Source organism: Equus caballus, chromosome 9, assembly GCF_041296265.1.
Source record: "Equus caballus isolate H_3958 breed thoroughbred chromosome 9, TB-T2T, whole genome shotgun sequence".
Lineage (NCBI taxonomy): Eukaryota > Metazoa > Chordata > Mammalia > Perissodactyla > Equidae > Equus > Equus caballus.
The window spans coordinates 55830317-55847840 of NC_091692.1; positions in this window are offsets into that span (position 1 = coordinate 55830317).

The window sequence follows — 17524 nt, forward strand, 5'->3', positions numbered from 1 at the left end:
GGGTTCGCAGGTTCCAATCCTGGGCACGGATCTAGCACCACTTGTCAAGCCACACTTTCGCAGTATCCTACATAAAATAGAGGAAGATGGGCTCAGACGTTAGGTCAGTTGACAATCCCAAAGTTATTAAGTGTACAAGCAAAAAGAGGAAGATTGGCAACAGACATTAGCTCAGGGCCAATCAACCTTACCAAAAAAAATATTTCACTTTGAAATAGACCTTAACGAATAACTTTGCTTTAAATTATAACACTACATATTATTACATTTTACACGTTACTACATATTCCATAGACTATGTAACATAACATAGTCACAGATTCTAGCAACTAGGACGTGGAATCTTTTGTATTGGGAGGGATAGGGCTAAGGAGGAGTTGCATTATTCTGCCAACCAAAATAAGCAAGATTACAATTGGATACTAATTAAAATCCAAATTTAATTTTGAAGTTTTGTGCCCCCTCTCCATGAAATGGGTCCATGAGGAATGGACAGAAACAACTCATATCCACTTGTCTAATTCTGACAGGACATCAGATAAAATAACAAGAGTGCTACTTTAAAAGACTCTGCCCAATTACCCAGTAAAATGAAGGATTTATCACATTCATTGAACTTGGAACTATTCCTTCTTATACAACTAAGTTTGACTGCTCTGACTTTTATTTTCAGAGACTGTTTTTCCCTTCTCCACTCAGGTTCACTACATTGATTTAAAATGCAGAGGGCAAAACTCAAAGACAATGACTAACTCATTTTGATTGTCAACTTGTAAGCTAGTGAACATTAGTAAACATATTAGATACTAAAAATACAGTAGTAAAACTTATAGCTCTTTACCACTTAAAAAGCATTCTTATTATCTCATTTGACGCTAGCATCACTGTGAGGTATAGTTACAGAAATATTACTCAAATTTTTCAATAACACTCAGAGAAGAGAGGTGATGTTGACAATCCCAAAGTTATTAAGTGTACAGCTGCCTCGGCCCATGAGGACAGTATTCACACTGTCTGAATAGCTGTGGGAAAAAGAATAGTACCTATTAAGGATAGAGGGGGAAAACCTAAATTCAGTAAAAACATTATAACATTTCCCCAAACTACACTATTCAATTATTTTAGATATGATCATTAGAAAAAAAAATGAAGAAAATGTATAATTACACATTTCTACTCAGTAAGAGAAATCTGAATTAATTAGAATTTTAAATTGAAAATATTAAAACAAAAATCAATACTCCTACACTAGAAAAAATGAAAATTAGAAATCTCATACCACACTGGAAAAGTTTATACCATTTCTTCAATTTCATTTTTCTATTAATGTGTGTAAACTCTGTAGAACTAGCCAAAGTAATTAAATAAAATAGACATAATATCCAAAAATCATGAAAGTTTATACATTTTGGTAAACTTTTAAAAGTTAAAATTTATCTTTCCTAATTGAAAACTGGGTTAAAAATCTATCACAAATATACAAGTACAAAATTGCAGTGAAAGTTCCATCTTTGGTATATTCACATGAACAAACAAAATAATTATCACCTCTTTGAACGGAAGTTATAGACTTTTTCAGGTCAAAATTCTGTTAAAATATAACTATTTGAAGTGTTCAAAAATTTGCATTAATGTTAATATGGCAACATTTTAATGTGGACAATAACAGAAAAACGTCATTCCCTCCACAGAATTCTGCCTCTAGAAGTACATTTAACAAACTTGGAGGAAACAGGATGCTTGTTGATAGTGACAGGCTTATTTCAAAACCCAATTATATCTGTTCATTCCCTTTTGCTAATTAAAGCAAAAGGCATCAAAATCTCTCCTAACGATGTTCTAATCAATACGTGTTAGTGACCTTCCCCAGGCAGTGCTGCATCTGGACTAACGCTTCACCGCAAACCAGGTGCATACTGTAACTAGTTCCACCGGCACGGACTGTAAAGTCCCGACACAATCACCATTCGGGCTATGATTACCTAGAAAATAATCCTACATATGTGTCCACAGATGCCAACCCTGCCAAGATGTCCTAGGCCAGAACCCCCCAACCCAATAAACAGGCTATTCAAAACTCAACGCAACCGCAGGGGTCAGCAGCTCCTGGCACCCACCTCCCCCCGACTAAGCTCCAGAAAGCGGGCACGCACACTCAGGCCGTGCTCGCCCACTAGGAAGAGGTGGGTATCTCCAGGGACGATCCCGATGCTGCCAACAGCGACGTGCGGCAGCCTGGGGTCTCCCGCTAGTTGCTGAGAGCAGCTGGACCCTGAGTGGCCAGGACCGTCCACTTCCAGGCGGGGTGCTCTCGGGCACCAGCATCCTCAACCGAAGGAGGCGCGGGTGGCAGCAGCGCATCGGTGCGCTGGGGAAAACAGGGCGTGGGCGGGCAGCCACGGACACCACCGCCCGGACTAGAAACCCACACCGGGCAGCTCCCCGCCTGGGCGCCCGCGTTCCAGTCGGAGAAGCCAGGCGGTCGGAAGCGCCCCGACTGCGTGCAGGGCTGCGTGGGGCGCCCGGGGCGCCGCTTCCGCGCCGAGAGCCCGGGCCCGCGGGGAAACGGAGGCCCGCCGGGTCCCCGGGAGCCCGGCTCGCGGAGCGAGCAGGTGACGGCGGGGGCAGGGCGGCTGCGACGCCGCGCGGGCGGCGGGCGGGTGTCGGGCGAGTCTGGGCGGCGTCGGGAGGGACCGGCGAGCGGGGGAGGGGCTGAGGCGGGGGGAGGAGGGAGGAGGAAGAGCGAAGGGCCCTGGCGGGACTCCCGGCGCCCAGCTGCCCGGCCCGAGCCCTCAAGCCACCGCCCCCAGGCCCCGCGCAGACGCTGGACGGTCCCCGCCTCCAAACCTCCCCCCCCCGGCCCGGTCAGAGAATAACTTACCCGTTTGCCGACGCAATCGCTCCTGCTGGCCCCTCTGACGGACTCCTCCGGCTCGTCGTCTTCCGGTGATGAAACCGGAAGTCCCACCCCTCCCCAAGAGGAAAACGGAAAGCCGAAGGAGTCAATCTAAGGAAGGGGAGACGCGCGTCAGGCTGAGAGCCTGGCGGCGTCTGACCGGGAAGGCCACCTGGCACTTCCAGCGGCTCCCCGAGCGGGTAACCCCCGGGCGATCCCGCCTCCTCCCTCTCCATCCCTCCTCACTCCACCCCTTCGCTCGCCCGCCCGCGGTAAAGAACCCCGAGGGCGGTGCGGGAGAAACGGACGCGCCCGGGCCGGGCGGGAGCCGGAGGCCTGCGGGCCGGGCGGCCGGCCTCCGCCTCCACCGGCCCAAGCGATGCCCGGCGCCTCTGAGGCCTCCTCTAACGGAGCGAGGTTTTCCTGCTGTGCCAGGCGCGTGCGCACCTCCGGGTTAGGAGAACAGCCTCTGGATGCTCCTAGCAGGGGTCCTCAGAGTCGCAGACCCTAGGAAGCCACGAGCCGAATTCGGATTCTAACGGGTTCTAATGAAAAATGCAGGAGGATCGGGGTCCAGTTCTCAGAAGAGGGGGCTGGGCTGCGCTGGGCTGGGCTGGTGTCTGGCTAACACAGAGGCTGAGGGAGGGATGCGCTGGAATGAACATGTGGAGCGAGAAGAAGCCCAGACCAGGTTCTTTGTGTGTCTGTGGCCGACTGCCTTCCTCCAGCTGCAAGTGCAGAGAACGTGTGTCACCACAGGGCTCTTGCACTGTCCAGCACACACTCACGCAAGGTTTATTTTTATGAATACAACGTAAAACCAAGAACATTCCCAGTCCTCGTTATCTTCCATAAGAGCATCTACCAAATCTAACTGACAGTCCAAACCTGGACAGTCCCAAACCTGACATGTTGCCCTCCTTCAATACGATGACGTCCCCTCCTGATCATGTCACTATATACTCCCAATAAGTATACTGGGTGGTCATCTTTATCCATGTGCATATGCTTCTTTGGTAAAATTTTTTAAAGCAAATACTTAAATTTCTCTATCCCCAACCTCTTTGTCTTCTTATTACTAGTTAATTGGTCTTCTGGCTAATCACTGGGCGGATTTCTGTCATCCCTCTGAATGTAATCTATCTGGAAAATACTTCCTATCTGGCTCCCAAACCACAGCAAGACCCAGGTAGCCACATGGCTTGGGTTTGGGTAGAAAACGTGGACCCATCAATGAGAGCTGGGGAGACCCATCATGACCCGGGGAGGCAGAAAACCACGGCTCTGGACTCAGGCATCCCAGGGTTGGAATCTCCTAGATTCAATGACCTCATTCGTCCTCCTCCTCTCCTCACCTGGTGGCAGCTGAATAATTGACCAAGACACTGCAGGTCTCAGAGATTCAGCAGGAATGCAGATCAGCAAATACATCTTCTTATTTAGTGACTTGGTAAAACTGATGTTCCCTTGCTCAGAAATGGTTATATTTTACAACCAACTTTTGTTAATTGACTACTATGAACACCCTTGTTAAAATATAAATTGGCGTCAGAAACCTCGTGTACAGTTAGTCCTTGGGACCTCTGCCAAATACATCAGGTAGGTCCACGGAATCCGAAAACCTCACAAGATTCAACCAAATCTGGCGAGCATGGACTGTGCTTAAATAGTGACGAGTACCAAACACCTGCGAATATTTAACCAAGAGGACTTGATGTTGTCCAGCACCAGAGAAGAAGTGGCTCCTTATGGATGCCTCAGCGAGGCTGATGCCACAGGTGGGTCCCGTTTCTGTGACAAGAGGCAGGGTAAGCTGGCCCCATGATCCAGCCGTTTTAGACATGACGCAGCAAGCTTTAAAACTGACATTTCAAGCACCCACAAAGAGATGGAATGTGTGGCACTTTGTTTTTATTTGGAATCATAAGAGAAACATTTTTAATAAACCCTTAACTTCTTCTCCATTAATGCTATTTAAATAGTGAATTCATAAAGACTGAAGTGATTTGTTTACTTATACTTAGCTGTAGAAAACTTACGTGCTTTTGTTTATTTGTTTACACCATCAAATCCAATCAAGCCAAACAAGATGGTCGACTGAAATGACTGATGAATGCAACCTGAGCTGACAGCTTCAAATTTGGGATGTGTTACTGATGTCAGGTTGATCAGTTCTCTGTCTAAAATTGATGCTATTTAAAGCTTTGAACAATTTAGATGTAGTCACTGAGTAAAATCCCAACGGGGTGAGAGAATTCCATCAGGGCTGATTCTGCTGTGGTGAATTTCCACGTGCGCAGGTGTCAGAGGGAGAGTGGCCTCTCCCGATGGGGTAGTGAGACAGAACAGGATGCAGGAGGGGCGGTGGGCTGGCGTCACTCACAGCAAAGGTAAAGAGGCTTAGAATAAAGATAGACGCATCTTCTCACAAGGAATCCCAAATGGCATAAGAGTGTGAATATTGGTCATTTCTGTTTCAAAACTTTTCAAGAAAGGAAAAAGTGAAGGGGAGGCAAGAAGTGAATATGTATCACGCTTCAATAACTCATCTGAAAATGAACCCCCAGGGAAATCATGGTAGCCGGTGGGGTAGACCAATGTTTTTATTAACAATATAAAAGGAATGTGTGGTGAAAGCAACGGTGACATAAGTACTGACAGTCAGTGGATGAATGATTATGTGTCCTGAGCACCTCAGGACACAGCAAACTAGAGCAATTCCACCAATCAAATGGCAAGAGAAGTCTAATCGAAGAACCATCCTTGTGCTGGAAGGGCAGAATGAGTCCAGTCCGGGGACTACTGGGGCCAGACTTGGGGAAATCAAGTTGTTGAAGGTAGCTGTGACTTTAGAGAGGTGTGCAACAGAGACATTAAGCCATTTCCAGTGTCTCTACCTTTAAAATAGTTTATTACTGGTCCAAATGTCCAAAGACGTATTAAAGAGGGAAAATATTGTTTACTGGACAGAAATTCTCTGGATATTTAGATTCTATTCCTGTCCAGGGATGTGAGAGAGGGGATATGTCAGCAGCTCAGATGTAAGCTGGAAGGTTCCCGTCGTTGTTAATGCAGCTTAGCCGTCTCTAGGAAAAAGGCAGCAAATAATTGGGATCCTTCTATGTAGTTCCACCTAACAAAAGAAGAAATAAAGAGAAACTGTTATTTCCATTCAAATAATGGAGGAAAAGTAGTCTACAATTTAAACAGGAAGATTTGATGACATAAATTCAATCTAAAATATGCAGCATGTCGGAAGGTTACTGATGTGGACACCCTGTGGTTTGCACACTGAGAGATCAGCCCCCTCAAGAACCTGCTCACTGTTGATTTTCTCCTTCTGCGCGTGCTCTCCATCGTCCACAGTGCCCAGCGGGAGCCTCATCACACTCTTTTGGATAACATCCTGGAATATATTGGCAATTGGTGTGGTTGATCCATCCCGGATCATATCTGGTTCTGTTCCAAACACTGAAACACAGGAAAAGAAGGCATTGAATAAATTAATGAGAAGACTACCCCCAGTGATCTCCGCAAATGTCGTGTTCACTTTATCTTTCTTTCTTTTTTTTTTTTTTTTCCCACCATGAAATTTGGTGGCTGGGATAAGTAAGCGTCTTGATATCATGCAATTTATATTCTAAAATAGTCAATAGAGTCAAGAAGAAAACTGTGGTTGCCTTATTTACTATTATCTACTTTCAAAAAATATTTTTAAATAATATTTTAAAGTAACGTTAGACTTACAGAAAAGTTGCAAAAGTAGTACAGAGAGAGTTCTCATATATTCCTTACTCTGCTTTCCCTAATGTTAACATCTTACATAACTATTGTACAATTATCAAGAATAGGAAATTAGCATTGGATAATATTATTAACTAGACTCAGCCTTTATTTGAATTTCACTCTTTCCCTTCTGCTGTACCAGGATCCAATGCAGAATCCCACACGGCATTTTGTCATTGCTCCTTAGTCTCCTCTTGTCTGTGACTGTTTCTCAGTCTTCCCTTGTCTTTCATGACCTTGACCCTGCTGAAGAGTACTGATCAGTTGTTTTGTAAAATGTCCCTCAGTTTGGGTTTATCTGACGTTTTTTCACGATTGGAAGAGGTCATGTGTTTTTGGCCAGAGTACCACAGAAGATGTACCTACCTACTTTTATGGTTGCTTCACGAATTAAGTATTAGAAACACTAATATTAAATATTAGGAACACATTTCTTTGGTGTTTTGTGTTTCTTTTGTAACCAACATATGAATAAATCGCTGTACTCAACTTTCACCTGAATGTTGCAGTGTTTGTACTCAACTTTCAAGGTATCCCAGGAAACAGTTTTAATGGATATCCTGGGGTCTAGAAAGAGATGAGTTGAAACCTTCTAGGCTATAGGGAAAGTTGCCAGAGATGGAGTGGGAATGAAAAATAAATGAAGACACAAAAGAGAACATGCCGTGTCTTCTGGATCCACAGAGCAAGGCGTGAATGTGAATAAAGATGATGTACACTCGTGCATTGCTTAACGACAGGATACATTCTGAGACATGCATCGTTAGGTGATTTAATTGTTAGATGGTTTAATTGTTGTGTACTCACACAAACCTAGGTGGTATAGCCTACCACACGCCTAGGTGATATGGTGCTAATCTTATGGGACCACTGTCATACATGCAGTCCGTTGTTGACGAAAAACTCATTATGTGGCAGACGACTGTCCTTTGTTGGCAGGACTGGTTTAGCACACAGACAGACAAAAAGGTGCCTTATGCATTCCTGCATTTTCCTGTATTTCATGTCTTTACTGTTGAATTTGACATTTCAATCACACATCTCTCTTCAGCTGGCATTCCATTTAACTTCCTAACTCTTCTTCCTCTTTTCTTCACCCCCAAATTTTACTGGTAAAATACTGCTACAACTGAGGGCAGTGGGGATGATTGTGTAGAGAAGTATGGCTCTCGGTGTTGGACTTGTCCTCTAATTTTTGACGTCTGTGTCCCTTGTACTCATAGACGCAGAGAGTTAGTGCTCCAAGGAGGTCTGGAGGCCATTAAACCCAGAGCTCTGTGACCGGGAAGAGCAAGTCCCCACAGGGCAGCCCGGTGCCAGCTTGCTCGCTCCACTACAGTTTAGCTTCTTCATTTTTAACCCCAGAGGACTTCCTTTACTTTCGTGCAAGTTCAGCTGTGCTTTTAAAAGTTTTTATGTATCGGCCAATATTTCCATGAGTTTTGCAGAAGGAGGGTTGGGAGGTTTCCAAGTCCATCATTTTCCCCCAAATTCAGGTCTCCAGAACGTGAGTTTGAACCCTGGCTTCGCTACTTCTAGCTGAGTGCCCTCCAGCAAATTATTTAATCTCTTCTCGCCTTAATCTGCACCCCGGGGAGGGCTGTTGGGAGGATTCATGAGACAGTGTGTGTAAAGAGCCCTGAACCACACCGTTTACCGTCAGTAATGCAGCCCATATAAAAGGAGAGTCCACAGTGAAGTTTTAAAAGTGTCTGCTTTATCTACAGCCCCACCGGGTACCACCCCTTGTTCCCAGTGTAAACCAGCAATCAAAATAGCATAAGTCTAACCTGTTTTGATGGCTCTTTTTGCTGCAAGATACTGATTATCTTTAATATTTGCGATCCATGGGTGTAGTCCTAGTGCCATAGAAACAACCATCTGGTTGGAACGATTTCTTTGGGAAAATATATATTCAAGATGCTGCTTTACCTAAAGGTAACATTTTCAGTTGTAAGAGAAAATTTTGAGTAGCTCTCATAGCCTTGTATCAAGAAACTGATTGGAATCCCAAGCTGACGCATTCAAGCGTTCTGATTTTCCCTCAGCTCTTCCAGAGGGAGGATGCGGAGTGAGCCGGGTCTCCAGGACGGAGAGCTGCGCCCAGTGTGAGGAATGCTTGCTCTCACTCCCACCCCTCCCGAGACCCCCCAATCCCCCCTCCCGTCCCCACCCCTCCCCGACCACAGTGTCTCACTGTTAATGTCGGCTTATTATGAATTTGGGTAATTATGAAACCTTGAATGATATTGTGGGTAATACAAATATGATGAATGTTTGAGGTAATTATGAAACACAACACAAGTAGAACTTCTCAATTTGAATATCCCTCTTTTTGGACTTATCAGTATCTTAAGGAATATTTTGGGAACATTACACACTTGGAAATTTCCAAAAAGTGGGAGCAATTTCACGCTAAGCTGTGAAGGAGGCTCATTGACAGCATCTTTCTCTCTCCCCTGGGCTCCATTCCGGTTGCCATTATGGAAATCCACCAGAGAAAAACTCCATACTCTGAAATATTCATCCCTTCGACAAACATTTAAGGCACACCTGTCACGTGGCAGGAACTGTTCTAGGTGCTGGGACATAGCTGTGAGCAAGACGAAGACCGTCCTGCGCTCATGTAAAGTGTGTGCTGTGAGGAGGAGGAACAGTCCATCCAGAAAGGGAAGGAGGGAGGAAGATGGAAACAAAAAGACGGAGGGACGCAGAGGGGAAGGAGGATCTTTGAGAATGTAATTAGCGCTAAGACGACGATAAAAGCGGACAGTGGATGGAGAGAGGGCGCCGAGGTATTCCTTGAGCTCCCTTCTTCAGAGTCTACCTTCTGTGCAACTTGAGGTACACTGATGATAGGTCGATACTTCAGGCACGCACCTCCTTCCAGACACAAACATTTTCATTAAGGTGGCTGCTTTCAGGGGGTTCATTTCAGACATCATGGACGAACCAACGCTGGGGGTAAAGATTTTCCGGCTCAGTCCAGCCGTAGACAAGTAGCTTCTCCGTCTGTGTGTAAAACCCATCTTGCCTTTTTATGCACCATTTAGTTTTCAAAAATTTCCCATCACTCCAACTCCAAATGGTTATTTGTCTGATGACTGTAATTGCATATAATTGAGGGAAGAGATTTTTACTGAACAAAAATCCTGTTGGTTTCTTGACATTTGTTCCAGTCCCTTCTGTATTGGAAAAAAGTGATACTTCAATGCTAACAACTGAGTTGCTCACTACTGTGTGGCATGTGGCTCTCAGGAACGGCGCTGCTGGACAGAAGAACAATGCACGTTTGTTACCTGTGTTTCCACCACGGACATGTTCATGTGAGGGACTAGACGGATTGAAAATTTTCCTACAACTCGGCCAGGTATGACTGTTTTAGCTCCAGGCTCCTCAAAGGCGCCCTCAATCCCGTGAATAGAAAGAGATGGGTACCTCCATAGGTGCATTAGAATTTCCTCCTAAATTGAAATAAAAGTATTTTATTATATGAAAGAATGTTTAATTAAAACTCAGTTGAATTGTATTGCTTGCATCACCAATTTCTGTACATCTGTGACACGGTTAATGGCAAGCTAATTATCGCCTCACTTAGATATGTCTGGACAAACAGTACAAGTGGACTTTCCCCTCAGGACACGAGATCTCTGCTGCCTTCGCCTGCCCAAGCCACTCCCATTGGCGAGGGCCCCTCGTCGCTGAAGTTTGCAGTTACTAGATGGCAAAGGGGCCCTTTCAGAAACTTGGGTTCAGTTATAAATTTCTATCCCAGTCATTGCGATGATAATTTGTGTGCTAAATGTATTTTATTTTTCAGAAGGCTTCAAAGAACTCTGCAGATGTTTGAGCCAGTTTTCAATCTTGCTATGGCCGCTGTAGAGCTAGTCTGAGGAAGAGCTACACTTCATGATAAGAAACTCTATCGCTCTCTTCTGCATGCTTCTCCCTCTCTTGGCTGTTCCCCCAGGAACCAGCCATAGCTAGCAAACACCCTAGCAGGCAAGCGTTTTAGAAAGGAGGAGGAGGAGGAGGAGAAGGGAAAAGGAAAAAATCTAAATTTGCCAGTAACGCTTTCGGCTTTGGGTCTACTTATTACACCAAGGCAGCAGTGACGTGGCAGTCTACAGATTAGCCCCTAAGTCTCTTGGTTTTGTCTAGAAAAATGAACAATTAGCGTCATGGAGCTGGAATAACCTCAGACTATTCTCAATCTTTAAACAGTTAGGGAGCCCAGCTCACCGGCTGCAGGCCGGCTTGGGATTGAGTCCAGAAAACTGATTTGGAAAAACGCATCTGTGAAATGAGCAATTGCTCCACGGTTAGGTGCCTGAGTCCGGTGCCAGTGGGACCCCAGATAAAGGTCTGCTTGATCTAGACCACAGGGAAGTGGCCTTGAAAGTGAAAGTCCCCCTTGGAATTAACATCTGCTTTCAGTTCTAAGATGTGCAGATAAACAGGACACAGTAAATTAAGCCTTGGGAAAATATTTGTTACCATCATTCTTTGTTCAGATTATCCATCAACTTGTGATCATACCTTGGTGTCAAACAGAAATTTCTTAACCTGGCTGCTATTCCGGTATTCTTCTAGGTCCAGGTCAATGGCTTCGTACATTTTTTTTTTCCTCTTCAGTAAGAGGAGCCACGTGGTCATAGATTCCAGGGATCAGAATATGACCCGATGAGTCTACAAGGCTACCTACAAGATACACCCAGGAAACAAAGCCACACGGAGTCACCGGTATGCTGATGTTCTGGCCCTGGAGCAGGATCACTGGGGACTCTCCTGGGCTTGCAGCAGACCTTGTGACCGGCTCTGGTCCCCACAGCAGGGCCACTGACAGCAACTCACATCCCAGAGGTGATGGTCAGAAGAAAGAGCTGGTCACCAGGCAAACTCAGCCTGACTTGGACCCGCGTGAATGTCCACCTTGTCAATGGCGGGATGAAAACACACGGCTCTGCAGTAAATTCCATTGGGTATGACTTACCTGCATTATATCCCAGTTCTCAACTCCACCTTTATATCATAAACAAGCTTCTTTTTTTTAAATTTTATCTTATCCTGAGTTAAAAAGTAACACGTTCATTATTAAGAAACTTTTTTTTTTTTTTGAGGAAGATTAGCCCTGAGCTAACTACTGCCAATCGTCCTCTTTTTGCTGAGGAAGACTGGCTCTGAGCTAACATCTGTGCCTATCGTCCTCTACTTTATACGTGGGATGCCTACCACAGCATGGCTTTTGCCAAGCGGTGCCATGTTCGCACCTGGGATCCAAACCCGCAAACCCCGGGCTGCCGAGAAGCAGAACGTGCGAACTTAACCACTGCGCCACTGGGCCGGCCCCCAAAATTTTCAATATATATGTTTATATATATATATACACATACCTGAGAAACTGAAAACCATCATTCCTTCTCAATTTTTCTCCTCCTACATACACCATAATAATATAATAAATACTCATCTTTAATCAAAAGCATCATATCCCTGAGGTCTAGTCTATGAGATATACATCATGACCACAAAAGCCTCCACAGTGAATAAGAAGATACTCAAATCTGTTCTTTATGAAAGAGTTTTGGACCGATAGCAATGGGAGAAAATCATCAGTGACTATCTATAAAAGAAACAGAAGTCAAGATTTAGCAAACACTGCTCAATATCTTGAGAAAGTACTTATCAAAGATACAATGCAACTAGCAAGTAGACGAACAGAAATGACAGGAAAATGTCTCCAGGGCAGCCAACTTAATCCCCATTCAAGTAAAGACACTTCATAAAGATACGCTTCATATTCTTGATGGGACAGTCTTTCTTGACAATATCAGAAAATTACTGCGAAGCACTGTACTTTCAAATCTTTCTGTTAAAGTCGATAATTACAAAGCACAGAGTTGAAGGCTCTATGAGGATGGATGCCTTCCACCTAGTGATTGGACACCTGCTGTGTTCTAGGCCCCAGAGGAATGAATACACAGGACAGCGCTGTCTCTGACCACAAAAGGCTAAATATCAAGTGTGACCCGACATGAGCAGACCACCAGGTGGCTGGCTCTGTAGAGACACAATCAAAGCCAAGGTAAACACTCTACCAAAATCTACAGTAGTGGGGACGGCAGTAGTGCGATACATAACGGGCTTCCCAGCACTCTGAGAATGATCATAGACAGCAAAGCCCTGAGGTCTGAGGGTGTCAAGGGAGCAAAATGTGAAGCGATGTCATCACTGTTCTGGTTTTCAACCACATCCTCCTTGGGCCCCCTCTCCTGGTCCTCCGAGGACTTTGCCCAGACTTGTGTAATCCCACTTTGGGGACAGTACTGCAGATTGCTGTGCATGCATCAGCCTCCCTGCAGGTCCTGAGTTATGGAATTCTCCTCATTTAGCCCAATCAAGCATGTTGTATACTGAGTAAATGACACAAACTCATTAGTAAAATTCAAGTCAAAATAATAAGCTGAGCACTGAGCGATTGGGACTGTCACTGATTGGCAGTCCACCCTCTAGCACCCTCACCAAAATCAAAACAAAACATCAAAGTACCGCCAATAATACAATCACTAAGTCTTCCCTTTAGGGTATGTCCCTCAACTTCTGCTGGCATTCTTGTGTGGAAGAACAGAGCTGCAAAGATGAATAAGAGACAGACCCTGCTCACAAACCAGCCAGAAAGATGCAGGGTAAAGAAATAACTCTGGGTCCACGTGCAAAGAGCTCTAAAGAGGGGCAAACCGTCAGGAGCACAGAGAGCACACGGTGAACCAGCCAAGGAGGAAGCGTCAGGGAAGACGACGGCATCACAGTGGGGCCTCAGAGGTTGAGTAGGAGGCGACAGGCACAGTCTCAGTGGTGAGAAGAGAGATGCATGTCTGAAACATCCAGATTGACAACAACGAAGACCCGAAATACTCTAGCAGCCAGGATGCTCAGTGTCCATCTTATGACACTGAGCTGTGACATTTTTCCTGTCAATTTAGCTGGTGTTACCAGACATTACCACAGTGCGTGTTTGTGTATTGGGGGATTCAGATGTCATTAGCAAATTAGGCTGTGATTTGAGCAGCGCGGGCTCTCCACATGTCACTGCACATCTCCCGTAGAACTGCCCGGCCCGGTCCTCGGTGTAGGTTTCCACCTCGGACCCTGTTTTCTCAGGACACAAAGCAGTCATCCCAGCTGCTGGCTCAGGCTGTGCCAGCAGACACACATCCTGACAGGAGAGAAGCGACATGTCCTCCTTTTCCTTCCCTTTACATCCTACGGCGCCGTGATAGTTGGTGCGTCCTTCGGGGCTTCAGAAACAGTTCAGACCTTCACCGAGCCTTTCCAATCTAAAAACTTCTTGCCTTTCCCCTCACTTTCCACCAAGGGGGTCATCTCCTGCTATGTTGATGAGTTAGATCATTACAAGAAATACTTGAGCTCACTGCCGCAAAGTCTACAAATATCCCACCATTCTTAACCATCAATGACTCCTCTCCTGATTCCATTGAAAATTCATCTTGATCCTTGGTTTAGCCTAATTGTCTCCCTTCTTCCTCCTCTCTAGAGAAGTTTTATTATTGATTCCAAACGTCATGTTCTCTGCTAGCAATCTCCCCTCCCCTCCCCCATCGAATTCCTTTCACTCATTCAATCTCTTCATTGTTGAAACAACAGCCTCTCCTGAACCCATTTCTCTCTAGTTCTCGCCCCACGTCTTCCTTCCCCTTCACAATGAACCGGAAAGATCAGTGTTCATGGAATTACCAGCTCCTCACTCCCCCACACTTCAGACAATGGTCTGTGTATTAATCAATCTTGATAATATCACAGCTATCTCCCCATAATTAAATCCAAAGAGTGTTTCTGCATCTTTCTATTACTTGGAACAAACGCAGAACTGGGCCACGATTTTCTTTTGGAATGATTCCCTGTCCTCCGTTTCTCGACATCTCAGGCTCCTGACTGCCTGTGAACCAGCTCACACTCCCTGGTGTCCTTCACAGGGTCCTTCTCACACAGCACTATTGCGAAAGCTCAGGACTCAATGTGAGCCCTATTCTCTCCATTGACCCTACGTTGTCTCAGTACTCTTGTGCATTTCTTCTATTGCTTCAATGCCTTCCACTGTTATCTCTATGATGACGATGTCTAAAAACCACGTCCAGATCTTATTTCTGAGCTATAATGCTCCAGGTGTATGTTATAGGCACCTTAAGCAAACATATTTCCAACGGAAGCTGTTAACTCCCCCTCGCCAACTAGACACCCCTTCACCTCTCGGTCTCCGATCTCGTCTGATGACTACAGTTGACATCCAGGGAGTGATGTTTAACGCAAACTCTCAGAACCACCTGACAGAACAAGCACTGCTGCTGCCAGCACACTGAGCAGTCACCCTTCATCTCCGCCCCAGGATCCACACACGTATTCCTACTCTATACTCCGTTTCAGTTCAAAACGTCAGGTCCTCCGAGATCCCTTTGTTCAAACTGCTGCTGAAGTAAGCCTTCCCTCCCCGCCTGTTGTCTGGTGACTTTCCCTTCAGGCCACTGTGGAACAAATTAGGACATTCTTTTGATTGCATATTGTGTAACCTTTGAAATTGTCTCAAATAATAGTAAAATGATTATAATCACAGTGGATATTTGACAACCGAGATATGAAAGTATAGAGCAGAATCCTGATTTTATAAAAACAAATGCATGTTGACCTCTGCAGGGAAAGTTCATCCTCTGTCGCACCAAACAGCATCATCCCAGGGGATGAGACAGTGAAGCACGAGGCCTGTGCTCATTAAAGAACAAGGTTCCTGCCAGGAGGCCAGTAAGTTTGTTTTTCCATTGTTTCACCTCACAGTTAGACGCTTTGCGTGCCCTACGTGAGCAATTCATTTGATTTTTTTTGTTTCTTTTCCAGATTGGCGCCTGAACCAACATCTGTTGCCAATCTTTTTCTTCTTCTTCCCCTTCTTCTTCTCCCCAACCTCCCCTCCCCAGTTCATAGTTGTGTATCCTAGTTGTAGGACCTTCTGGTTGTGCCATGTGGGATGCCCTCTCAGCATGGCCTGATGAGCCGTGCCATGTCCCTGTCCAGGATCCGAACCCTGGGCTGCTGAAGCGGGGCACGGGAACTCCACCACGTGGCCGTGGGGCTGGCCCCCCAACTCATTGAATTTAACATGTGCTCTTTCTCTCTCTCTCTCTCTGGGTTGTCTTGTTTCAGTTTCGATGGGCTGGGGAGTAAGGTGAACATCCCTGAGGACTCCCCTTGCTGAGTGGACATGTGTGGTCCTGGTGAAAGCCCTCACCCAGTGGGGCTCCTAGAGATGTGACTCAGGGCCACTAATTCCCTTTTGGTGCCTGGCAAACTGGGACTCATCTTCCTCTGTCTGCTATTTGCTCTGTATTATGTCTGCTCCTTTGGAAGACAAAAATTTGTGTCCAAAGGGAAAGTTCCAGAAATGCTTCCAGGGATGATGATGGGACTTTGATTTCCAAGTGAGTATTTCTGGCATCTGATTCAATTCCGTTGTCCTTAATCAAAAGCTGGCTCGTTCTGGATTGGTTCCATCCTTTCACAGCGATAGCACCATCTTCTACGGTCATTACCAAAAATGATCATTTCGTTTGAAAGCTCTTCCCTTAGAAGCCACTGCTGTGTTAGTACTTTATCAAGTTAAAACACTTAATTTTACATGCCTGGGTTTCTGTTTTGGTTTTTTGGTTTTTGAAAGCAGCTGAGCATGTTTGAACTGAAAATGAAAAGTATTTATTATGGAAGTACCCATGCTACCTCATTAGGATAGAATAGGACATATCATTTATTTGTTATAAGATGCGAAAATTCAGAAGTTTTCCCTTGATCGGTAAAATTGCCCCTCTCAAGAAAGGTTTTTTTCTTTATGTTCAGTAACTTATTTTGGAGACCCACGGGGTCATGTCCAGTGAGATAGTTCTGTTGGAGTGAGGATAGTGCTGCTACAACCTGTCCTTCGTGCCACCTGCGACATGCCCTACTCTGCACCAAAGACCAAGGACGGTCCTTCTGAAGACAGGGCTATGTTTGCATTATGAGTTGAGAGATGCTGAAAAGACCTCCTATGGTTTCCCTTATACCCTACACTACACAAATAGACACTTATGCTTTTAAGTCTTGACATTTCATCTCGAGTGTCTGTTAAAACGTGAGTATCTAGGATAGAAAGCGGCTGTCCTCCAGAATCTTACCAGGGTTTCCTGCTGGCCACTTTGGAGGACAGAGCAGAGTGACCCACTAGGGGAGGGGCGCATGACTGCCGGGCCTTGGGGAAGAGCTGACCGGAAGCTGACTCACCAAGGACTGTCCATGCTTGTCTTGGTTTGCAGTGACAGCAGCTGAACGCAACTTAAAGGATTTTAATTTGCATGCAGCTTTGCACAACAACTTTCCATCTTACTTCATCCTCCTTGCTTCCTGTGGCATTTGGGGATAGGATAGTTTCAGGGATTCACTGAACTCGTTTACAGTGTTCAAATAGTCTTGTATGATGTGTGCGCTTGTTAATTGAGGTATAATTGACATATACTTTATATTAGTTTCATTTGTACAATATAATGATTTGCATGTATCGTGAAATAATCACCACGATAAGTCTAACTAACGTCTGTCCCCAGACGTAGTCAATATTCATTTTCTGGATGAGGACATGTTGTGTTTTAAGGTGCAGAAGAATCGGTAATGATGTCATACTTTTCCGTATGCAACTTGATGAATTTGAACATAAGTGTCCACCCATGAGACCATCACCACCATCGAGGCCATAAACATATCCATCATCTACCAAAGTTTTCTCCCACCCCCTTTACTATTATC